The following is a 25,821-nucleotide window of genomic DNA, read 5'->3' as shown; positions in this document are numbered from 1 at the left end:
GGGAGCCGCCAGTCACGGCATGATCCCTCTCTAAAGTGCACATGCGCCGATAACGTCGGGGGACACGTATATTGTAAATATCTCCTAAATCGTGCAGGTTTAAGAGATATTTCTAGCACCTACAGGTAAGCCTTAATATAGGCTTACCTGTAGGTAAAAGTGGTTGTATAGAGTTTACAACCACTTTAAAGGGTTAATTCACTGTCTTTTAGCGGAAGGGAGTAACCATTTAACGTAGAAGATTAGGCTATACAACATCCCATTTTTAAATGCTGCATCCCCAATGCTCCCCACTGTACTGCATACAATTTAGCATTGAATTATTTTTCATTTTAGTTTTTCTATGTAGTCACATGACCGCAAAGCTCCATCTCCTCTGTAATTTGCAGCTGGCGGGAGGGAACTGTCTTCCCCTCCAACAACCCAACAACAGAGCAGTGGAAGCTACTGGGTGATGTATCTGCTCTTTGGAATTCAGTCTTGTTGGCCCTGTAAATAGAGGAGCCAAAACTTTTTGGTCACGTGACCACATAGAAAAATGAAGGGGGGGGGGGGGGATTAAATTGTGCCTTATTCTAAAAGTTATGCAGCACATTGGGGAATAGTGGGAATGAGGAATTTAAAAGGTGGTGTGTTGTGTAGCCTAATCTTTTACATTAAATGGTCACACACCTCCACTAAAAGACAATGGGTTAGCCATCTAATTTAAATCACCATCATGCCCCCAGTTCACAGATTAAAAAAATGGAATGAAAATATGTATATATAGCAGGGGGCATTCCTATACAAGCACAGAAGACTCTATACAACTGTTGTGTTAAAGAGGAAGTAAACTCTGATGGGTTTACTTCTTCTTTGTCTCCCTGCAAAGGTAAAGCATAATGGGCTACTATGCATCGTATAGTAGCCCATTATGTGTCACTTACCTGACACAGGAGCCAGCAATGTCACCGCTGTCCCCTGTAGTACAGAGCGTCCATCTTCTTCCGGGTATCGCTGCTCTGGCCACTCACAGCGCCGGAGCAGCAATGACGTCACTCCCGCGCATGTGCGTGGGAGCCGCCACTAACGGCATATCGCCTTTAGCAGCGGCATGCTGCTAACAGCAATAGTGCGCCCGCCTGCGCGCTGCTGTCTACGGTGCATGCACCGTAGACAGCAGTGACTGTCTTTTAGTAAATATCTCCTAAACCGAGTAGGTTTAGGAGATATTTCTTAGCCCTTGTACACACGGTCGGACATTCTGCCAACCAAATCCGTTGGATTTTGTCCGACGGATTGTGTCCGAAACTGTTGCATACAGACGGTCGGACCAAGTTGTCGGAAAATCCGATCATTCAGAACGTGATGACGTTATTTCGTTACGACGGGACTACGTTCAGGCTAGTAGCCAATAGCTTTGGTGTAGGAATTTGATCTGAGCATGCATGGCACTTTGTCCAATCGGAATTCTCTACACATGATCGGAGTATGTCCGATCGGACCAGTTTGTCGGAAAATATTTCCAACAAGTTGGAAAATTGGGTCCGACGGATATTCCGACGGAATCAGTCCGATGCATACCACACACAGTCGGATTATCCGACAACACGGTCCGATAGGACACATTCCGACGGATTCTCCGACCGTGTGTACAAGGGCTTAGACCTACAGGTAAGCCTTAATCTAGGTTTACCTGTAGGTTAAAGTGGTTTGTAAGGGTTTACAACCACTTTAAAAATAGACAGCTGAATGACTCAGAGGAGAGACATAAGCGTTTCCCTTTATCCTGGCAGAGATGTATCTGAACCCAAAAACAAAACTGTAATGTATTGCAGTTTTACCAGTTCTTAGATGTGGTAGCTGTATTTGTTTCTGAAGAAAATTCCTGGTGATCTTGCCAGAAAGATAATGTCCTTGTCACTTCATATGAGCTGAAAAGAAAGTGCAAACATCCTTATCTTTATTGTGTTAACTCCTAGTCCCATTAAGCCACCACATAATGAAGTTGAACAAAGACAGACATGTTTGAAGTCCAGCCTGTGTGACAACCATCAATCCATCCATTGATACAGGGATAAATTAAGTGTAGCCACAATGTGTGTTATTCGTAGGATCCCCAAGTGAAAATGAAAGGAAAACAAAGCCTGAAAAATTAAAACTATTCTGGCCACCACATCCATGGATTGGAAAACTGCAATGCATTACATTTTTGCTCTTGGGTTTTATTATGTATGCTTAAAAAAAAGAGATAGCAGCTCAAGAATTAGAAAATAATTAAGGGCTTTCTAACAAACTTAGTTGACTCAATGATGGCATCATCAAATGCCCTGACGATTTGTCAGAATTTTGTACAATTGTTTGGATGAAAAGCTAACCATGTTTTGCCAGCTTTAGTGTGCGCTTAAGTGATGATGGTAAATGTGCACACGATTACGATTGATGGTAGTGGATATTTAGGGGTTAAATGTGGGGATATGGGTGGTATTGGGGTGTTGAAATGTTAGGTAAGGTTTTCCAGTTATCTCCTACTGTATGTAGAATGTACTAGCTACAACCCAGAAATAGTTAATTCAGCTAAGGTTAAACACTAATAAACCTTCACATTACTGCATAGAAGTTATTTCCCCATTTCTATATTACAATAATTAAACTTTTGCACTCTATGGTGTGCCGCTAAGCATTCCTGATCACATTTGTATTACATTGTTAAATCAAGTAACCTACCTCCTATGAGAAGTTCCAGACCTTATACTTTTTCAAGCACCCTTGTGTCTTTATTATCTTTCTCATGTTCTTCAATAAAAATATTGTAACAGAAATTTGTGGTAAGGAAGGGTGATTGTGGAATGATGAAGTAGTAGATATTTAGATAGGTTAGGTTAGAAGATGAGGCATTAGGTTTGGTGTGTTATAGAGGATGTCACTTTGAGTAACAAACCAGACGGTAGGAGGTAGGGGATTTGGGGAGCTGGAGGAAGCTGATGGCTTGAGCTAATTGGTGGGGTTATAAATGTTGTATTATACAACATATTTATGATGTGTGAGGGTGTTGGATTTTGGAGGGGGTTCTTAACTGTTAGATGTGGGAGATGGTATGGGGTTGGGCTGTTTGGATGAAGGTGCTAGAGTTATGCGGGGTGTAAGAGTGTTACATGCTGGAGAAAGTTGTTGTGTGTGAGGAAATGTAGGGGTGCCTGTGTTTGATTCAGGAGAATATGGGAATGGGGGCTAGATGGGGGAAGGTAAAGACAATACGGGAGAGCAATGGTCCCATACACACTAATGCCGCGTACACACGACCAGTTTTTCCAGCAGAATAAACTGACGGTCTTTCCGACTGAGTTTTGACGGAGTTCCGCTGAAACAGACTTGCCTACACACGATCACACCAAAGGCCATTAGTTTAGAACGCAATGACGTACGACAGGATAAGAAAAAGGAAGTTCAATAGCCAGTAGCCAATAGCTGCCCTTGCGTTGTTTTTGGTCCGTCGGAATAGCATACAGACAAACGGTTTTCCCGATAGGAATTGATTCCGTTGGAAAGATTTAAAACATGTTCTATTTCTAGGTCTGTCAGAATTTTTGAAAAAAAAAGTCAGATGAAGCCCACACACGATCGGAATATCTGAGGAAATTATTCCGTCTGACTTTTTCTGCCGGAAAGTCCGAATGTGTGTATGCGGCATATTAGAACTTCTGCAGATTTTTGTCTTCAGATTTACCAAAACCATGTAGTGCAAGAGCCTGCCTGATTGCATACACATTGAAACTCTTAAGGTTTGACCTCATATTATATGGGTTTGGTAAATCTGAAAACAAACATCTGCAGAAAATCTAATAGTGTGTTTGGGGTCTAAGATGTTGAGGAAAGTGATAGGTTGGGGTTTTAGGTCTCTATGGTTCAGGAAGGTGAAGTAGTTAAATGTGGTGGGGGTTATTGGTTGGAGTTTTAGGTCTGCAGGGTTGTGAAGGTGAAAAAGTTGGATGTGGTAGAAGGTTGAGGGTTTAGATCTACAGGGTTGTGTAAAGTGAAGGAGTTGAATGTAGAAAGTTGTTATTGGTTGGAGGTTTTAGGTCTGCAGGGTTGTGCATGGTGAAGGTCTTGGATGTGATAGGTGGTTTAGATCTCCTGGGTTATGGATGGTGAAGGAAGTGGAAGTGATAGGTAGTTATTGGTTGGGGGTTTTAGATCTGCAGGGTGGTGGATGGTGAAGTAGTTGGATATGGCAGGTGGCTATTGGTTGGAAGGTTTAGGCCTGCAGGGTTGTGGATTGTGAAGGAGTTGGATGTGGTAGGTGGTTATTGGTTGGGAGTTTTAGGTTTGCAGAGTTGTGTGTGGTGAAGGAGTTAGATATGGTACTGTGGGCAATTATTAATTGGGGGTTTTAAGTCTTCAAGGTTGTGGCTGGTGAAGGAGTTGGATGTGGTAGGTAGTTTTTGATTGGGGGTTTTAGATCTGCAGTATTGTGAATGTTAGAGATTGATGTGGTAGATGGTTATTGCAGGGATGTGGAAACTGTTAGGATGTTGATAGTCTAGGGGTAGATAGACCCTTGATACCTCTGTATAAGGTGTGACTTCCAATCCCCACAGGCCTGTGAGATTAGCCCACTGGACAGAAGACAATGACAAGGTCTCTCCAAGCAATCTTACAGGCCTGTGCAGATTGGAAGGCACACCTTATACAGAGGTATCAAGGGTCTATCTACCCCTAGACCATCAACATCCTAACAGTTTGGGGGCTCGTCCGGGAAATATAAAGTGATGCACTAGTGACTGGTATACATGGCTTCCCCTCTTTGCAGAGAAGTCCAGTCTTTGGATCTTTCTGCAGTTATTATTTGGGAGTTTAAGGTCTGCAGGGTTGTGTATTTTGAAGGGTTGGATGTGGTAAGAGGTTATTGGTTGGGGGTTCTACATCTGTAAGGTTGTGGATGGTGAAGGAGTTGAATGTGATAGGTGGTTATTGGTTGGGGGGTTCTTAGTCAGCAGGGTTGTCGATAGTGAAGAAGTTGGATGTGGATGGTGAAGGAGTTGAACGTGGATGGTGAAGGAGTTGAACGTTTTAGGTGGTTATTAATTGTGGGTTTTAGGTCTACGGGGTTGTATAACTTAAAGGAATTGAATGTGGTTAGTGGTTATTGCTGAAAGGGGTTGCATATGGTATGCGATCATTGGCTGTGAGTTTTAGTTTTACAGTGCTATGGTTGAGAAGATAATTGTACATAGGGGAAAGAAGGGGAAGGGGGGTGGTGTTGCCCTTGTATAGTAGACAAGTTGCCTAATTTACAGAGGGTGAAGATGTTGCACGTGGAAGATTATGGGGTTAGTTTGTAGGGTTACATGAATGGGAGGACTATGAAGGTATGGAAATATAGGATGTAGAGGAAAGACCAGAAGCCCAAGCTGATTTTTTTTTCTTCCTTTTTTAATATCATCAAAGCCCAAGAACATTGAGCTAGGCGTGAAACACAGCCTGTGGTCTGCCTGTAGTAAAAGTATACACCAACACACCAGCTGGCAGATGGTCATCCAACAGTCGTCTTCCCTGCCAGCGCACCTACAAATGTAACAAATACTTTGACATTTGACTGGCTAAGAAAGAATTTTGTCCCGGGGTCGTAACTGTGATGACAGGTGGGATAAGGTCAACAATAACAGGCCTGTTTCTCATTAGCCCTGTATTCCAGTACTCCACAAATCAGGAACATATTTCCCTCTCATCATGCGTTCCCTTGATGTCTCTCTCTGATTATTATTCATAAGTTCAAATCTACTACAAGGATTTTTTTTTATTTTTTTTTATTTTTTTAGGTAGAGGCATTATGTTAATTTCTATGTACTTGATTCTTCCTGCCAAACATGAATAACAAATATCCTAATTAGGATCCGAGTCCCAGTTAATTATAAGATCAGTCTTCTGGCCCAGAGTAATACAAGTATAATGATCAATTATCTACACAATGCAGGATTGACTGCTACTTGTCTTCCTTAAAAAAATATTTGGCTGAGTTAATTTCTGATAACTGTAATCTGGCTGTTGGAAAAAAAATATATGGAAGGGCCTGTTAAGTATCACTTTGTTGATTTCTGGTTAATATTAATGAGAATTGAATCCAACATTATTTTTCTCTTAAAAAAAAAATACTATTTGGATCCCATTTGATTGCATTCCATAAGCCCAGTGTTGTTTCTTAATCACATCAATCCTAAAAAGCGGGGAAATAAGATAGTTTCTGCTTTTTATAATTATCACAATGTGGAAATGTCATTAAAATGTAAACCCGATCACTAAAAATCTCACATACGGTAAGCTGCAACATGTTAATAAAAATTAAAAAGCCATTTTCAAAATGTAAATCTGCAGGTTTTATTGAGGGCCCATTTTCTTCTTTGTTGTGGGTTGTGTTAACGTAGTTGTAAACCTCAGACATGAAATATGAACAAAGTAAATCCCTGTATAGTTTGTCATTGTCTCAATTAAGTGCACTAAGTGTAATTTCTGCCTGCTGCCTCATTCCTGTTCTATCTTCATGAGTCACTTCTGATGACAAATTTTCCTGACGCCAAGAGAAAAAAAAAGGTGACAGGGGAGGGACCTCTAACACACAGCCTGTGATTCACTGCCTCAGCTCTGTTCCTGTGTGTTGTGTGAGAGGGGCGTGTCCCTTCCCTCCAATCAGCTCTCAGACCTCTCCTCACTGAGCTCTGCAGAGTGTAATTTCAGCTCTCCGCCCCCTGTTTTTTGACAGCTCAGACAAGCTTTAAAAATTCTGGACTTTGAACGGATGTAGAGATTGCAGATAAACAGGTAAAACTTTAGGAGAATTTTTTTTTATTCAGTGTATACTGCATGTAAGGGCTTGCAACCACTTTAAGGCAACCCATTCAAAGTGAATAGATTGGCAGCCAGGTTCAGATGTAGGTGGGTCCTGGAGTGAGTTGCTGCCCCCCAGATAAAGGTTGCCCCTCCCCAGGTTGCTAAGAGTGCATCTGCTGATCCATAGCCAGTCTGATGAGGGCAGTTAATGTAAAGGGGGCCCTGATGGGGGCATTTGATGTAAGAGGGCATTTTTATGTGGGCAGTTGATGTCAGGGGACAATCTGGTGGGGACATGTAACGTAAAAGGAAACTCTGATTGAGACATTTGATGTGAAGAGCAACACTGATGTGGACAGTTGATGTAAGGGGGCACTATGAAGGGGGAAATTGATGTAAGGGGGCACTCTGATGTAAAGGGAAAATCTAATGGAGACATTTGATGTGAAGGAAAACTCTGATGGGGCAATTGATGTAAGGGGGCACACTGATGGGGACACATAATGTAAAGGGAACATCTGATGGAGACACTTGATGTAAAGGGAAACTCTGATGGAGATAGTTGATGTAAGGGGGCACTATGAATCAGGAAATTGATGTAAGGGGGCACTATGAATCAGGAAATTGATGTAAGGGGAACACTGATGGGGACAGGTAATGTAACAGGAAACTCTGATGGGGACAGTTGATGTAAGGGGGAACTCTGATGGGGACAAATGATGTAAGGGACAACTGATGTAAGGGGGACTCTAATGGGGACAATTGATGTAAGGGGAACTATGACAGGGACAATTGATGTAATGGGGGAACTCTGACGGGAAAAATTATGTAAGGGGGAACTTTGATGGGGACAAATGATGCAAGGGGAACTCTCATGGGGACAAATGATGTAAGGGGGAACTCTGATGGGGACAAATGATGTAAGGGGGAACTCTCATGGGGACAGTTGATGTAAGGGGGAACTCTCATGGGGACAAATTATGTAAGGGGAACTCTGATGGGGATAATTGATGTAAGGGGGCCTCTTATGGGGACAAATGATGTAAAGGGGAACTCTAATGCGGACAATTGATGTAAGGGGTAAATCTAATGGGGCCAAATGATATAAGGGGGAACTCTGATGGGGACAAATGATGTAAGGGGAACTCTGATGGGGACAATTGATGTAAAGGAGAACTCTGATGGGGACAATTGATGTAAGGGGGCAGTCTGATGGGCACAATTGATGTAAGAGGGAACTCTGATGGGGACAATTGCTGCAAGGGGAAACTCTGATGGGGACAAATGATGTAAGGGACAACTGATGTAAGGGGGAACTCTCATGGGGACAAATGATGTAAGGGGGACTCTGATGGGGATAATTGTTGTATGGGGGGACTCTGATGGGGACAATTGATGTAAGGGGGAGATCTGATGGGGACAAATGATGTAAGGGGGAACTCTGATGGGGACAAATGATGTAAGGGGAACTCTGATGGGGAAAATTGATGTAAAGGAGAACTCTGATGGGGACATTTGATGTAAGGGAGCACTCTGATGGACACAATTGATGTAAGGTAGTACGCTCATAAAGACACCTGATTTAAGGGGTACTCTTATGGGAACAATTTATGGGAGGGGCCACTCTGATTTGGACCCTGATGTAAGGGAGAATCTGATGGGGACATCTGATGTAAGGGGGAACTCTGAGAACTCTGATGGGGACCCCAATGTAAAGGCAGACTGTGATAGTAACACATGATATAAAGGGACACAGGTTCTGTTTAATCATCATAATCTAATGATTATACTCCCTGTTCACTCATGCACTACCTCTGCACTACCTGTCACATATTACTTCTGAAGCATGACAAATGAGCAGTAAATACTGGTTCCCTGTATCTCTGCCACACTGTGATTTACACCGAGCTGATATTATGCCGCTTGACTTTTTTAGTGCACCCCCAGGTCAGATAGCTGGCCCTGCTGCCAACGCACCCTAGCACATGACTCTTTTTCTCTAAAGCAATGCACCACTGTGCATTATGGTGCACCACAACACAGGTGCACTGCCTTCGTGTGTTGGGGTGCCATTCGAAATACCCTGGTTTAACTGAACAAACTGCAGATTCTGTCTGCTCCAATTTAATAAATTCCCCTTTGTGTGCTTTGACCCACCTTCCCATCAGATTACGCTTATTGACTATGCAGCTCGTAAAGGAGCAAATTGGAAAACGCCTCTATTGCATTAAGGGTACTTCTTTTTTTTTTTTTCTGGTTCAGACCTAATTGATGGCGTATTAAGAAGGAGCTTTTAGATGCAGGAAACAAATGTCTAATACCTCCTTGTGTTTGGTAGAAGGGTATGGGGGTTGGAGATCTTCATACAACAGAAGAGGTTTATATTATTTGACCATTTAGGTGCAAATAGTACTTAATGGAGTCAGGAAACTGACTTGGAGTTCCCATGGTAACTGGGTAAAGGTTTTGGAGCATAGAATAATTACATCATGGTACCTTTAAATTCACAGGTGATTGCATGAGTGCTTCCTAGTGCGATTGCTTTGAAGTAGGCAATGGTCACGTGGTAACTCCACTGTAATCACATGGCTTAGGTTTCCATGACAACCCAGAGAATTTGTCTTATTGATACAAATTCTTATATACTACCCTTCCCCCTTGAGGATTAGAATAACTACCCCCACTATCAGGTTATTTAGATACAAGGCTTTGCTTCTGTATGAATACACGCCAATCTTGTGCCGAAAAAAATATATGCATATTTGATCATTTCTATGATTGGAAAAAGCCTAGGAGAGAACTTTTTTTTTTTTTTTACATTTTAATAAATAGCGTTTTGAAAAATACAAAATAAATATGAATATTTAAATATAGTTGGATGTCTTCATAGTCTTAAAGAGATGGTGTCTACTTGAAAGAAACCATTCGACATTCGATATTCAATACTGGACTTATACTGAAGTCACATCAAAAGGTTCTTACTGTAGATTTTTTGCACTTTAACTTACATAGTTACATAGTTACATAGTTAGTAAGGTTGAATAAAGACACCAGTCCATCCAGTTCAACCTGAGTATCTACAATTGTCCCTATCCCTGTACATTGCACACTCACATCGGTCCCTACCCTCAAGGAGCCCACAATCCAAGGTCCAAGGTATTCATATACTAGGGTCAATTTTAAACAGAAGCCAATTAACCTACCTGCATGTCTTTGGAGTGTGGGAGGAAACTGGAGTACCCGGAGGAAACCCACGCAGGCACAGGGAGAACATGCAAACTCCAGGCAGGTAGTGTCATGGTTGGGATTTGAACCAGTGACTCTTCTTACTGCTAGGTGAGAGTGCTAACCACTACACCACTGTGCCGCCCACTTGATTAGGTTTGCATGTGATTAAGGTTACCTTCACCCCTTACATAAACATTCCCATGCAGACAAGGGGCCCCAATAGCTTAAAATGTATTGTTCCATTTTGTTTTTAAAATATTGTTTAAAGCCAATGCTATACCAGTAGGCCTTTTCTGTCAGATGTGAAACCTGGCCGAAATACGTCCAATATTTGCATTCCTATGTCCTAGCTAATTTCCAGGACATGGTCTACAGCAAAGTTGCCACTGGTCCTCTTTCTTTTAAGGACAACTAAAGTGATAATCTCTTTAGTTGTCTTCAAAGAAGGTAGCTTGATAGCCATTTTGTAGTAGTTCAGATTATGCAATAGAAGGGGGCTACAGCAGTTTAAGAATACTGGTGGGGATATGCGACTAGAGAGTATATACTGAAGGCCTCTTGACCCCCCCCCCCCACCAGGGAAAGAGAGCCTTGACTGATGGGGGCATGGCCAGGTGCAGGACAAGGTCGCTGATTGATCACCATGGATTGGTTGCTATGGGAGATAGGCTGGGCCTGAGCTCAGGAAAGTTTTGTTCCAAAGGAATTCTGGGTCTTTCGAGGAACGTGGCTGGAAGAGCTGCCCACCCTCCCGCCCCTTTTTTTAATGGTATGTCACAACTTGCTGCGGTTCCTTGACCTTGCCAGCATAAAAGTGGCTGTAATGGGCTATGCCCTTGATGGAAATCAGAAGTAGGTGACCTGTCCAGCACTTATGGTAAGGACAGGCACCCCTTTGGAATTGTGTGCGCACAGTACAACTGTGACTGGCACTGGTTTAAAGTGTTAACATGTTATGTGTTGGATTTTAATAAAGCTGTAGCCTTGCCCTTTCCAACCTAATGGTTGTACGTGTGTTGATTTAATGGGGTGAAGGGGCAAGGGTGAAGGTGTTTCTATACATTATGTTACATTTAATTTGTACCGGGCCCATTGCGCCTCAGCAGTAATGCGACGGGACAAGTGCATGCACAGATTTTTAATCAGGAAGATTGCTCCCTCCTGCAGTGCTGGAGAAGAATGCTCAACAACAGTTGAAATAAGCCCGGATGTAGGATTGTAAACATTGGGAGTTCTGCCAGGCTTAGTGACAGAAAGGGGAGAGTTACTGATTCTGGTGCACTCAGAATCTGACACCAACAATTGGGCACTATTCTTCCACTGACACCAACCATGGGGCACTATTTCTCCCACTGATACCAATGATGGTGCACTATTCCTCCCTCTAATGCCAAAGATGCACAGTTTTATCTCACTGTCACCAAGACAATTTCTAATCTGAATGGCCACAGACTGGCTCCCCTTAAGTCTAAAGTGCAATAAACGGGGCCATTGTTTAGAAAGTTTGGAGACCCCTGGTCTAGACCCTTTGGGGGACATGTACTAATACTGGTGCACACAGAATCTGATGCAGCTGTGCATAGTAACCAATCAGCTTCTAACTTCAGATTTTTCAATTACGCTTTGACAATAATACCTGGAAGCTGATTGGTTACTGCAAATGGCTGCACCAGATTCTGTGCGCACCAATATTAGTAAATGTCCCCCAAAGGGTCTAGAGCAGGGGTCTTCAAACTTTCTAAACACAGGGCAAGTTTATTATTCTTTAGACTTGAAGGGAGCCAGTCTGTGGCCATTGGAAGTAGAAATTGTCTTGGTGACAGTGGGAGAAAACAGTGCATCTTTGGCATTAGGAGGAGGAATAGTGCACCATCTTTGGTATCAGTGGAAGGAATAGTGCCCCATTGTTGGTTTCAGTGGGATAAATAACTTCCCATTGTTGGTTTCAGTGGGAAGAATAGTGCCCCATCATTGGTATCAGTGGAAGAATAGTGCCCAATTGTTGGTTCCATTGGGAGGAATAATGTTCCATTGTTGGTTTCAGTGGGAGGAATAGCGTCCCATTGTTGGTTTCAGTGGGAGGAATAACGTCCCATTGTTGGTTTCAGTGGGAGGAATAACGTCCCATTGTTGGTTTCAGTGGGAGGAATAGCGTCCCATTGTTGGTTTCAGTGGGAAGAATAGCGCCCCATCATTGGTATCAGTGGAAGAATAGTGCCCAATTGTTGGTTTCATTGGGAGGAATAGTGTCCCATTGTTGGTTTCAGTGGGAGGAATAACGTCCCATTGTTGATTTCAGTGGGAGGAATAACGTCCCATTGTTGGTTTCAGTGGGAGGAATAACGTCCCATTGTTGGTTTCAGTGGGAGGAATAGCATCCCATTGTTGGTTTCAGTGGGAGGAATAGCGTCCCATTGTTGGTTTCAGTGGGAGGAATAACGTCCCATTGTTGGTTTCAGTGGGAGGAATAGCATCCCATTGTTGGTTTCAGTGGGAGGAATAGCGTCCCATTGTTGGTTTCAGTGGGAAGAATAGCGCCCCATCATTGGTATCAGTGGAAGAATAGTGCCCAATTGTTGGTTTCATTGGGAGGAATAGTGTCCCATTGTTGGTTTCAGTGGGAGGAATAGCATCCCATTGTTGGTTTTAGTGGGGAGGAATAGCGTCCCATTGTTGGTTTCAGTGGGAAGAATAGCGCCCCATCATTGGTATCAGTGGAAGAATAGTGCCCAATTGTTGGTTTCATTGGGAGGAATAGTGTCCCATTGTTGGTTTCAGTGGGAGGAAATAGCGTCCCATTGTTGGTTTCAGTGGGAGGAATAGCGTCCCATTGTTGGTTTCAGTGGGAGGAATAGCATCCCATTGTTGGTTTCAGTGGGAGGAATAGCATCCCATTGTTGGTTTCAGTGGGAGGAATTGTGTCCTATTGTTGGTTTCAGTGGGAGGAATAGAGTTCCATTGTTGGTTTCAGTGAGAGGAATAGCGTTCCATTGTTGGTTTCAGTGGGAGGAATTGCGTCCCATTGTTGGTGTCACTGGGAGAAATAGTGTCCCATCATCGGTATCAGTGGGAGGAATAGTGCCTCCTTGGTGTCAGTAGGAGGAATAATGGCCCATTGTTAGTATCAGTGGGAGGAATAGTGCCCCATTGTTGGTGTCAGTGGGAAAAAATTGTGCCCCATCATTGGCATCAGTGGGAGGAATAGTGCCCTGTTGTTGCCAGTAACAGGAATTATTCCCCATTGTTTGTGTCAGTGTGTGGAATAGTGTCTTGCATCTGTGGTATAAAAAGTGCCCCAGGGGCTGGAAAAAGGCAAGAAAAAGGCAACATTGAGGCCTGGGTCACAGTTTGGAGACCCCTGGTCTAGAGGTCTACAAATGGCATAGTGTATTTTAAGCTACAAGGTCCCCTGTGTGCATGGGCCAGGTTATATAAAAGATTAACTTAGCCCTTACAGTTTTGCTGAAACCAGTCCTTATATTACCATTATGGATTGATCTTGTTAAGTTGAATTAATCACCATTTTCTATATTTTGGGAAGGTCTGTAGCAAGATCCCTTGTGTGAAGTTCCTAGCTCAGAACCCCACCCTCCTTGTCCATGGAGTTCCACTCCTCTTATTGCAACAGGAAAAGTTTCAACGCTCCTTCTGAAATGTTCATAATGTAATATTAGTAAAATGGTCACAGCATTGAAGTACGGTAAACATCTGCAAACTGCTCTTCAGATTCTGCGGCCAGCCATAGAGCAATGACCTTGTATTTTTAGTTCCTTCTTCTTGAAAGCAAACTTTAATGGGTTTTTAGATCTCATATCCATTTTGTCCTTTGCAGGTCTTACTAATGCTGGAGGAGATCAAGGACGGGGAATATTAAGAAAAGACCAGGGCAGCAGGGCTCGACCCTGAAGTCGGATATTTGGCAGGTAAGCACTATGAAGTATACGGCTTGCAAGGGAGTTAATGGTTGGAAGATGGCCAGGGCGACATCTTTCTGAACTTCACATATCAGGTCTTGTGTATAAAGTACTGTATGTGCAGCAACTGCAATATTAGCGAGCACGATAGTGGGGGATGTTTTAGTGTTGTTCATGTTTGTTGAGCCAAATTTTCTTGAGAATGTGCTTTATAGGGACGAGATAATTGCCAAGGAAATTTTTAAAACTGGCTGCCTTATGAGGGACGTGACAGGAGGAATTCAGGAGGCATTCAGACCTCCAAGGCTGAGCAGACTCAGTGTGCTGCTGCCATGTAGTTCAATTATTAGCCCTGTACTAATATGTAATGCTTATTTGAGATTTTAGTGATTGGGGTTAACATCTATTTTAACTTTAGTGGCCCTTGAAGACTGTAGATCGGGGATCTCCAAACAGTGGTCCACAGGCTGAAGGCGGCCCTATTCCTCCCTTTACAAGGCAGTGTTTTTCCCTCTGACACCAACAATTAGGCATCATTCCTCCCACTGATACCAATCATAGGACACTACCCTCTCACTGATACCAATCATAGGACACTACCCTCCCACTGATACCAATCATAGGACACTACCCTCCCACTGATACCAATCATAGGACACTACCCTCCCATTTATACCAATCATAGGACACTACCCTCCTATTTATACCAATCATAGGACACTACCCTCCCACTGATACCAATCATAGGACACTACCCTCCCACTGATACCAATCATAGGACACTACCCTCCCACTGATACCAATCATAGGACACTACCCTCCCACTGATACCAATCATAGGACACTACCCTCCCACTGATACCAATCATAGGACACTACCCTCCCACTGATACCAATCATAGGACACTACCCTCCCACTGATACCAATCATAGGACACTACCCTCCCACTGATACCAATCATAGGACACTACCCTCCCACTGATACCAATCATAGGACACTACCCTCCCACTGATACCAATCATAGGACACTACCCTCCCACTGATACCAATCATAGGACACTAACCTCCCACTGATACCAATCATAGGACACTAACCTCCCACTGATACCAATCATAGGACACTACCCTCCCACTGATACCAATCATAGGACACTACCCTCCCACTGATACCAATCATAGGACACTACCCTCCCACTGATACCAATGATGGGGCACCATTCCTCCCACTAATACTAACAATGGGGCACTATTCCTCCTACTAATACCAATGATGGGGCACTATTCCTCCCACTAATACCAATGATGGGGCACTATCCCTCCCACTAATACCAATGGTGGGGCACTATTCCTCCTATTAACACCACTGATGGGGCACAATTCCTCCCACTGATATCAATGATGAGGCACCACTGACAATGATGGGGTACTAGTCCTCCCACTAATACCAAAGATGAGGCACTATTCCTCCCACTGATGCCAATAATGGGACACTATTCCTCCCACTGGTACAAGGCAGTGTTTTGCCCTCTGACACCAACAATTGGGCATCATTCCCCCCACTGATACCAATCATGGGACACTATTCTTCCTGCTGAAACCAATGATGGGGCAGCATTCCTCCCACTAATACTAACAATGGGGCACTATTCCTCCTACCGATACCAATGATGGGGCACTATTCCTCCCACTAATACCAATGATGGGGCACTATTCCTCCTACTAACACCACTGATGGGGCACAATTCCTTCCACTGATATCAATCATGAGGCACCACTGCCAATGATGGGGGACTAGTCCTCACACTGATACCAAAGATGAGGCACTATTCTTCCCACTGATGCCAATGTAGTGCCGGGCTCCTGAAGAGCACACGCTATGTCTTTCAAAGTTAAAACTTTACCAAAACTGCAGTTTGGTTTGGGTCTATTTGTCTAAATTTGACTTCTGTGTCAGTCTGACTGGACTGTGAGATATTCAGCCTGGCCACAGGGGGCACTGTCTCTGGTGTGGAACTATGGTCTGGTTAGGAGCTTTAATTAATCTCTTTCGGAGTCAGGTCAGTAGGAGTGGCCTCTCGCTGTGGCCTCTGGGAGAGAGTATTTAAGATATGGAAGTTACGTGGTTCGGGGTTTCCGGTCCAGTATGAAGTACTGATTACATGGTCCTGGAGTGCGATTCCACCCGACTTTAATGCCTCAGGGCTGGCTAGCCCAAGGCATGGAAACTAGAGGAGGATTCTGAGGTGGTTGGGTGTCGTCTCCGGTCTGGGAGAGACCCATTGAACTTCAAGCATTGCAGGGGAGGACTCTTTAGAAGAACACCATGTACGGGTTGGTTTTCTTAACGAGAGCCTGGAAGGGCTGAAGTAACCGAGAGAATCCGGTCTTGTGGATATCACCAAGTAGGCTGAAAGATCCAGGTATCCTACAAGTGTTCTACAGCTTAGTTTCCCTACGTGTTCTGCAACAACGTCTGTGACAAACACTTTGCTCCTGAGTAAGCACCTTGTTGGCTGCTAGGCCTTGTGAGAGAGGGACTGTCCAACCTGAGTGTTCATCCAGCTGCGAATGGCTGTTCTCTGGATGCAGTCAAAGTAAGCAAGTTCCTTAACGTTTATAGACTTTGACATTGAGAGTGCCTGAATTCCTTTCCAACCCTCTGATCCCAAGTTAAAGACTGTTCAATGGTTGAAGTTTGCAAATAAAATCCATTCAACTGGATCTATTGTCAATCTCAAGTTACTGGGTCACCTACCACGGGACATCCCCTAGACGTGCAACAAGGAGAAGTGGAAGGTAATGGTAAGCCCAAAAATAACCAGCAGTTCCTTCGGGGGTTAGTGCTACACCAATAATGGGGCACTAATACTCCCACTAATGCCAATGATGGGGCACTAATACCAATGATGGAGCACTATTTCCTCCAATAATACCAATGATTGGGCAATATTCCTCCCACTGATATCAATGATGAGGCACTAATACTAATGATGGGGCACTATTAATTCCACTGATACCGATAATAGGACACTAATGCCAATGGTGGAGCACTATTCCTCCCACTAATGCCAATGATGGGGTACTACTCCCTCCACTGATATTGATAATGGGACACAAATGCCAATGATGGGGCACTATTCCTCCCCCTAATACCAATGATGGGGCACTATTCCTCCCCCTAATACCAATGATGGGGCACTATTCCTCACACTAACACCAATGATGGGGCACTATTCCTCCCACTAACACCAATGATGTGGCACTATTCCTCCCACTGATACTGATAATGGGACACTAATGCCAATGATAGGGCATTATTGATCCCACTAAGTCCAATGATGGAGTACTCTTCCTCCCACAAATACCAATGATGGGGCACTATTCCTCATCTCCAATACAGTTTTGAGTCATTGCTCGGTCTTTTACCAGTCTTTAATATTTTAAAGAAAAACTGTGCTAAGTAGTTTAGCTGTCCTTGGCTGTCCTTATTCAGTGGCTTTGAATATTTAAGACACTGATCCAGAACCCACTTGCGAGTTCCAACCTCTCTGACTTCACTGGCTGCATGCTTTTATTCAGTCCATAAATCAGGAAGTCACTAAAATCCCATATAAGATTTGACATCGGTATTATTTCAAAAGTCATGTTCAGTGTTTTTATATCTGCTACTTTCATTAATAGAATACCTGGTGTTCCTGCCATGAAGGTCCTTGTTTAAGCACTTCCTGTTATAGGGTGACAGCACTCTGTCCCCGTCTCCCAGTCACACTTCCAAGAGACGGCAAGTGGACATTTTAACACAAATTAGGGAAGCGCGTGAGATCCGCAATGAGAAATGCAATGCAGCCATCTCTGGAGTGCATGAAGATAGAAAGTGGCTTCAAAGAGGCTGCAGGAGATCTGTGGCATGCAACAAAAAAATTTAAAACAGATAAAATGTTATTTTATTTTTTCACTTTGCATGTTTTTAATTAAATTTTTTTCACATTTACATCACTTTCATTGTCCTTGCTATAAATTTTTTACATACATTTATCAAAATTAAAGCTAAACTTTGGGAAAACAAAAATTGTCTTCCCTTGCATTGGACCTGCACTGTAAGAGTTAACATGCTCACATAGTTTAGGTCTAGGGCAGGAATCTCCATACTACGACCCTCCAGCTATTGCAGAACTGCACATCCCATGAGGCATTGTAAAACTCTGACATTCACAGACATGACTAGGCATGATGGGAATTGTAGTTCCTGAACAACTGGAGGGCCCTAGTTTGGAGACCCCTGGTCTAGGGGATAGTAAAAGCACTTATACATGCCCAGTTTCCCCAACATAAAGTGTTCCCCTTTGCTTCCGTGATGGACTGTCTCTCGACATCCTCACGTCCAATGTAGGGCTATGGTACCTGTATCAGGCCTTGATGGTGTTAGAGGACCTTACACAGCTGCCATGATTGGTCTGGCAGAGTGGCATAACCTGCAGGAGCAGAGCTTTGGGTGAGTTGACCACTTGCTGACCAGGCCTTTTCTGGAACTTTATGTTTACAAGTTTAAATTACAAGTTTAAATTTTAGCAGAGACCCTAGAGAATAAAATGGCGATTGCTGCAATATTTTATGTCACACTGTATTTGCACAGTGGCCTTTCCAACGCAATTGTTTTGCAAAAATAGACTTTAATGAATTAAAAAAAATAAAAAAAAATACACTAAAGTTAGTCCAATTTTTTGTATAATGTGAAAGATGATGTTACGCCCAGTGAATCGATATCTAACATGTCATGCTTTAAAATTGCGCACGCTCGTGGAATGGCGACAAACAACGGTACTGCAGATACTGTAGATTTTTTGGACTTTTATTTTTATTTTTTTATAGTTTTCACTATTAATGGCAGCGATCAGCGATTTTTAATGGGGCTGCGACATTGCGGTGGACAAATCTGACCCTAATGCCGCGTACACACGATCGGACTTTCAAACGAATGGACTTGGCCACACACGATCACTCCAAAAGTCCGACGGATTCGAATGTATAGAGCCAAGTGGGGGCTATCTTGTTGCGTTGGAATGGTTCCGGGCTTACTGGCAGCTCTGGTCAGCTAAGAAATGTCCGGGAAGCGGTGGAAGCGGGACTCCGGTGGTGCACGTGTGCGCTTCCAGATCTTGTGCACAAAACCATGTACAGGTGTGTGATTTTGCTCTTAAGGGCCATAGTATATATATGCGGTGGGCGGTCCGGAAGCGGTTAAGCTTAAGAACCAGAAGTGACGTTGGAGGGTGCTTCAGTCCTCCAAGGGCAAGTGGGGGCTATCTTGTCACATTGGAGCGTGTCCGGGCTTACTGGCAGCTCTGGTAAGCTAGGAAATGTCCAGGAAGCAGCGGGAGCAGGACTCCGGCGACGCACGTGCGCGCCACAGATCTCATGCACAAAACCACGTACAGGTGCCTGATTTTGCGCTTAAGGGCTGCCCTGCCGCAGTATATATGCAGTGGGCGTCCCGGGAAGCATTTAAGCACAAGAACCAGAAGTGACATCGGAGGTTGCTCCAGTCCTCCAATGGCATAGAGCCAAGTGGGGGCTATCTTTTCACATTGGAATGCTTCCGTGCTTACTGGCATCTCTGGTAAGCTGAGAAATGTCTGGGAAGCAGCGGGCGCCACCTCTAAAGGCGATCCTGTGGCGAATGCACTGCTGGGACCACTTTTGGCCGCATGCCGACCAGCCACCGCAACATGGCTCAGCTGCACGAATCGCCGTCATGGTACGTCGGTACCATAGACGGCCACTAGGGGGCTCCCCTGACCACTCGGGACACACCGAGAACCGGCATCATCTGTGTGTGTAAACACACAATTTCCAGTTCTCTGAGGGGAGAACAGACACATTGTCTGTTCATACAAAGTATGAACAGACGATCTGTCATTTCCCCTGCACAGTCCCCATCCCCACTTCAGTTAGAACACGTACTAGGACACACTTAACCCCTTCACTGCCCCCTAGTGGTTAACCCCTTCACTACCAGTGACATTTTCACAGTAATCAATGCAATTTTATAGTATTGATAATGGTAAAAATGCCAATGGTCCTAAAAATGTGTCAAAATTGTTCCGACTTGTCCGCCATAATGTCGCAGTACCGATAAAAATCGCCGCCATTACTAGTAAAAAAGCCAACAGACTTTTTCCATTGAAATTTCCGACACACGAAGTTTGAGAGCAGAATTTAAAATTTTCCCACAACAAAATCTGATCGTTTAAATTGCGATCGTGTGTAGACAATTCCAACGGACAAAGTGCCATGAATGCTCAGAATAAATGATGAGACTAAAGCTATTGGCTACTGGCCTGTTCATAGTCCCGTCGTACGTGTTTTAGGTCACCGCGTTCAGACTGATCGGATTTTCTGGAAACTTTGTGCGACCGTGTGTATGCAAGACAAGTTTGAACCAACATCCGTAGGAAAAATCCCATGGATTTTGTTGTCGGAATGTCCGACCGTGTGTATGGGGCATAGAGCTTACTGTAGAACCATGAAATCCGATGCAGGCAACCGCACTGCATTTGTGATCTGCGTTTAGGGTATTGTAAAGGCCCGTACACACGATCAGACTTTTTGACAACAAACATGCAAATGAGCTGTTTTGGAGCAACATCCGACTGTGTGTACTCTCCATCGGACAAACTTTTTCGGTTTTCATCTGACTTTTGTTGGCTGTGCGAACGGACAAACTTTTTGACAACATAAAGCCTCATACACACGATAGGACTTTGTACAAACTTTCCCTTGGATTTTTGTACAAAGGGCGTCGGCCCTGAACTTGTATTGCATACACACGGCAGGACTTTTTCAGCCAACTTTCACCAAATCACGTGGTTTTTCTGCTCTTTACCGCCACCTTTGGTCAACTTCTGTAATGTTGTCTGATCTTTTGCATTGGTTCTGAGCATGCGTGTTTGTACTTTGTACAAAAGTCCTATGGTTTTCTGTACACACGATCAGACTTTGCTCCATCGGACTTTTGTTGCCAGAAAGTTTGTCCGTTCGCACAGCCAACAAAAGTCCGATGAAAACCAAAAAAGTTTGTCCGATGGAGCGTACACACGGTCGGATGTTGCTCCAAAACAGCTAATTTGCATGTTTGTTGTCAAAAAGTCTGATCGTGTGTATGGGCCTTAAGTCCGATGGAGTAAAGTCCGATCGTGTGTACGCAAAACCATCGGACTTTTGTACAAAGTACAAACACGCACGCTCAGAACCAATGCAAAAGATCAGACAACAATACAGAAGTTGACCAAAGGTGGCTCTGGAGTAATTGAACGTCCTTATTTGAAGTGTCGTCAGTACGTTGAAACGTCACTACGTTCGTGTTTGTTGCCTAAAAAGTCAGAACGTGTGTATGCAATACAAACTTACGGCCAATGCCCTTTGTACAAAAGTCCACGGGAATGTTTGTACTAAGTCCGATCGTGTGTATGAGGCTTAAGGATTATATTGGCACCAGCAGCAGATCGCACACCAAGTGCATTTTGAACGCGGTGCAGGGAACAATCGTGGAGCGTAGGTTTCCAGTGTGAATGAGCCTTAAAAACAGATGAGGGTATCCGCTGTGCGTTTGGGATCTGATGATTAGAAGACTGGGGCTGCTTCCTCCATGTAGAGGCTTCGCAAAAATAAATATTCAGAAATGAAAGAACAAAAGAGAAAATGTAAAAGCACAAAACCCAAAGAGAATTTCTTTCTATCAGCATTTCCTGAGTGCTGGATCCTTGGCGGTAGAGGAACCGCTGGCAGCCAAGAACACTTCCGATTCCTCCTGCCGTATAGATTAGCAGTTCTTGTGGTTCACCTCTTATGTAGTCAAGTGCTATGCAAGTATTCACCCCTCTCCTACACCCCAGAGCCACCCTGGCATCACCATATATAAGCTCTTTAATGCTAAAGTAATGGGTTTTTAAATCTTCACATTTTCCCGTGTTTGGGTAATCTGACTCAAGAGCAGTTACATTTTGTCAAGTGTTGCCTATTCACTGACTAATTATAGAGCTTCCCCTTCTCCAAAATAAATATGCAACCAATGGCTGGGATAAATATAGGAGAGAACCTAGAACTGGAGAGAAAGAAGAGAGCTAAATGGGGCTTTTCTAGGAGATAGGAGGACACCAGAACCACAATGGATGAGTTATGGTCTTGCGTGTCAGATGTAGCGATTATACACTATATCGCCAAAAGTATTGGGACGCCTGCCTTTGCACACACATGAACTGTAATGTCATCCCAGTCTTAAGCCTCGTACACACGATCTGATTTTTTTGGCCAACAAAGAGTAAGGCCCCATACACACGATCGGACTTTCCAGAAAACCGTGGCTTTTTGTTCAACGGTTGTTGGCTCCAACTTGTCTTGCATACACATGGTCACAGAAATGTTGGCCAACAATTACGAAACGTGGTGACATACAAGACGTATGTGATATCTCCATTACAAAGGCTAGTTTTACAAAACTGAGTGCTTCCAGCTCCTACTTGATTCTGAGCACGTGTGGACTTTTGTGCAACGGACTTGTGTACACACGATCGGAAAAGGCCCATACACACGATAGGACTTTTTGACAGCAAACATGCAAATTGGCTGTTTTAAGGCAACATCCGACTGTGTGTACGCTCCATCGGAAAAACTTTTTCGGTTTTCATCTGACTTTTGTTGGGTGTGCAAACGGACAAACTTTTCGACAACATAAGTCCGATGGAGCAAAGTCCGATCGTGTGTACAGAAAACCATCGGACTTTACAAACATTCATGCTCAGAACCAATGCAAAAGATCAGCCAACAATACAGATGTTGACCAAAGGTGGTGGTAAAGAGCAGAAAAACCACGTGATTTGTTGAAAGTTGGCTGAAAAAGTCCAATCGTGTGTATGCAATACAAGTTCACGGCCAACGCCCTTTATACAAACTTTCCTGTGGAGTTTTGTACAAAGTCTGATCGTGTGCATGAGGCTTTACAAATGCTAGCTTTACAAGACTGAGCGCTTCAGGCTCGTACTTGATTCCGAGTATGGGTGGACTTTTGTGCGACAGACTTGTGTACACACGATCGGAAAGTCCGACAACAAAAATTTGTTGGCAGAAAATTTGAGAACCTGCTAGCCAACATTTGTTGGCAGAAAGTCCAGCAACAAATGTTCAATGAAGCATACACACGGTCAGACTTTCCGCCAACAAGCTCACATCCAACATTTGTTGTCGGAAAATCCCATTGTGTGTACGGGGCATCAGACTTGTCCAGAGGGCGTGTGCCAGGAACTTGTCTTGCATACAAACGGTACACAATTGTCGGTCAACATATATGAACATAGTGATGTACTACGTGGAGTTTCAGCTCTTGAGCGCCACCCTTTGGGCACTTTCTGCTAATGTCATGTTTGGTGAGCATTGATTCTGAGCATGCATGTTTGTACTTTGGACATTTGTGTGACGGACTTTACACACGATAGGAAAATCTGACAACAGTCACGGTCACGTTGTCCGCCGAACGTTAACTAGCCTGCCATCCAACATTTGTTGGTGGAAAGTTGGCCAATAATTGTCTGATGGAGTGTACTAACGGTCGGATTTTAGGCCAACAGTCTGTCAGCACACAATTCCCTGACCAAAATCCAATCGTGTGTACAAGACTTTAGACCCCTTTCACACTGAGGGGCTTTTCAGGAGCTTTCACTCTAAAGAAATCACCTGAAAAGCTCACGAAAACCTATTTTCATTAAAATCAATGAACGCTTTTGCACTGGGGCAGTGCGCTGGTAGGGTGGTGAAAAAACGCCCCTCTCCATTGAAATGAATGGAAAGCTCTTCAAAAGCATCTGGAAAGATCTTCAAAAGTGCTCAGTGTTTTACTGGCAGTTTACAAGCGCCTCAGTGTGAAAGGGGCCTAAGTCTGTAAGTTTCAATATTGAATTACCCCCACCCTTTGCAACTATAACAGCTTCAACTCTTCTGGGAAGGTTGTCCACAAGGTTTAATAGTGTGTCTATGGGAATGTTTGACCATTCTTCCAGAAGCACATTTGTGAGGTCAGGCACTGATGTTGGACGAGAAGGCCTGCTTGCAGACTCTACTATAATTCATCCTAAAGGTGTTCTATCAGTTTGAGGTTAGGACTCTGTTCAGGCCAGTCAAGTTCCTTCACCCCAAACTCACTTATCCATGTCTTTATGGACCTTGCTTTGTGCACTGGTGTGCAGTCATGTTGGAACAGGAAGGGGCCATCCCCAAACTGTTCCCCACAAAGTTGGAAGCATGAAAGTGTCCAAAATTGTCCAAAATGTCTTGGTATGCTGAAGCCTTGAGCCCTTGTACACACGGTCAGACATTCTGACAACCAAATCCGACAGATTTTGTCCGACGGATTTTGTCCGAAACTGTTGCATACACTCGGTCGGACAAAGTTGTCAGAAAATCCGATTGTACATAACGTGATGACGTTATTTCCTTACGATGGGACTACATTCAGGCTAGTAGCCAATAGCTTTGGTCTAGGAAATTGATCTGAGCATGCGTGGCACTTTGTCCGTCGGAGTAGGCTACACATGATCGGAGCATTTTGTTGGAAAATTTTACGGACAAGTTGGAAAACTTCGTCCGTCGGATACTGGAAACAGTCCGATGGAGACCACACACAGTCGGATTATCCGACAAAACAGTCCGATAGGAAACATTCCGACGGAATCTCTGACCGTGTGTACAAGGGCTAAGAGTTCCCTTCACTGGAATTGAGAGGCCAAGCCCAACTCCTGAAAAATAAACCTCACACCATATCCACCCCAAATGATTTGGATTAGTGCACAGCAAGGTCCATAAAGAGATGTATGAATGAGTTTGGGGTGGAGGAATTTCATTGCCCTCTACAGAGTCCTGACCTCAAGAACACCTTTGGGGTGAATTAGAACGGAGACGGCGAGCCAGGCCTTCTCATCCATATCAGTGCCTGACCTCACAAATGCGCTTCTGGAAGAATGGTCAAACATTCCCATAGACACACTCCTAAACCTTGTGGACGGCCTTCCCAGAAGAGTTGAAGCTGTTATAGCTGCAAAGGGTGGGGCGACACAATAGTGAACCCTACGGACTAAGACTGGGATACCATTGAAGTTTATGTGCGTGTAAAGGCAGGTGTCCCAATACTTTCGGTAATATAGTGTATGTGCAAAGAATTTGGGGTATATTTAAAAGATTTCTTATAGCCATCATTTATAAAAACGTTTTATAGAGCCTAAAAGTATCAAAAATATACTGGAAAACAGCAGCTGGTTAATATTGGCAAAAGGCCACACCTGTGTGATGGGACCTATAGAAATACCTTTAGGGGCCCCTTTGATCTCCATTTCAGAGGACATTCTGTAGTCATACAGAACAGTAACTCTTTTTATAGCTATTGTGTAGAACAGAGGTGTCCCCAAACCTGTCAGTATGAAGGCCACATCGTATATTTCTGAATATTCTTGGGTCAAAAAACAATCCCCATTAGTCCCCCCTTGCTTCAGGGTCCCTATCCGGGTTCCCCCCTACATTAGAGACCCTGCTTACATCAGCGTTCCCATAAGAGTCCCCCTATTCATCAGTGACCATATCAGAGTCCCCCTTTACATCAGTGACCATATCTGAGTCCCCACTCGCATTAATGTCCCAATCAGATTCCCCTTACATCAGGTTCCCTATCAGAATACCCCTTAACATCAGAGTCCCTTTTAAATCAGTGGCCCTATCAGAGACCTTCTTACATTAGAGTTTCCCTCAAAGTCCCTCTTACATCCGAGCTCCCCCTTGAATCAGTGTCCCCATCAAAATCCCCCCTTCCATCAAAGTCTGCATGAGTCCCCGTT

The 25,821-nt window shown here is 43.9% G+C and overlaps 1 protein-coding gene across 5 annotated transcripts in view; it reads left to right on the top strand.

The window, feature by feature from the left end:
• The window catches only part of FAT3 (FAT atypical cadherin 3), a 994,495-nt gene that overhangs the window by 237,668 nt on the left and 731,006 nt on the right, over nucleotides 1–25,821 (top strand). For all 5 annotated transcript variants that reach the window (XM_077484996.1, XM_077484994.1, XM_077484992.1 and 2 more), the window contains exon 3: nucleotides 13,865–13,955. The gene's annotated coding sequence lies outside the window, so the exon portion shown is untranslated. The remainder of the gene's footprint in view (nucleotides 1–13,864; nucleotides 13,956–25,821) is intronic.

This window comes from Lithobates pipiens, unplaced genomic scaffold (genome assembly GCF_037356315.1).
Source record: "Lithobates pipiens isolate NorthernLeopardFrog02 unplaced genomic scaffold, aLitPip1_a1.2 Scaffold_17, whole genome shotgun sequence".
In the NCBI taxonomy this organism is placed as follows: domain Eukaryota; kingdom Metazoa; phylum Chordata; class Amphibia; order Anura; family Ranidae; genus Lithobates; species Lithobates pipiens.
The sequence above is the reverse complement of the archived record's forward strand: the minus strand, read 5'-3'. Positions and strand labels throughout refer to the sequence as shown.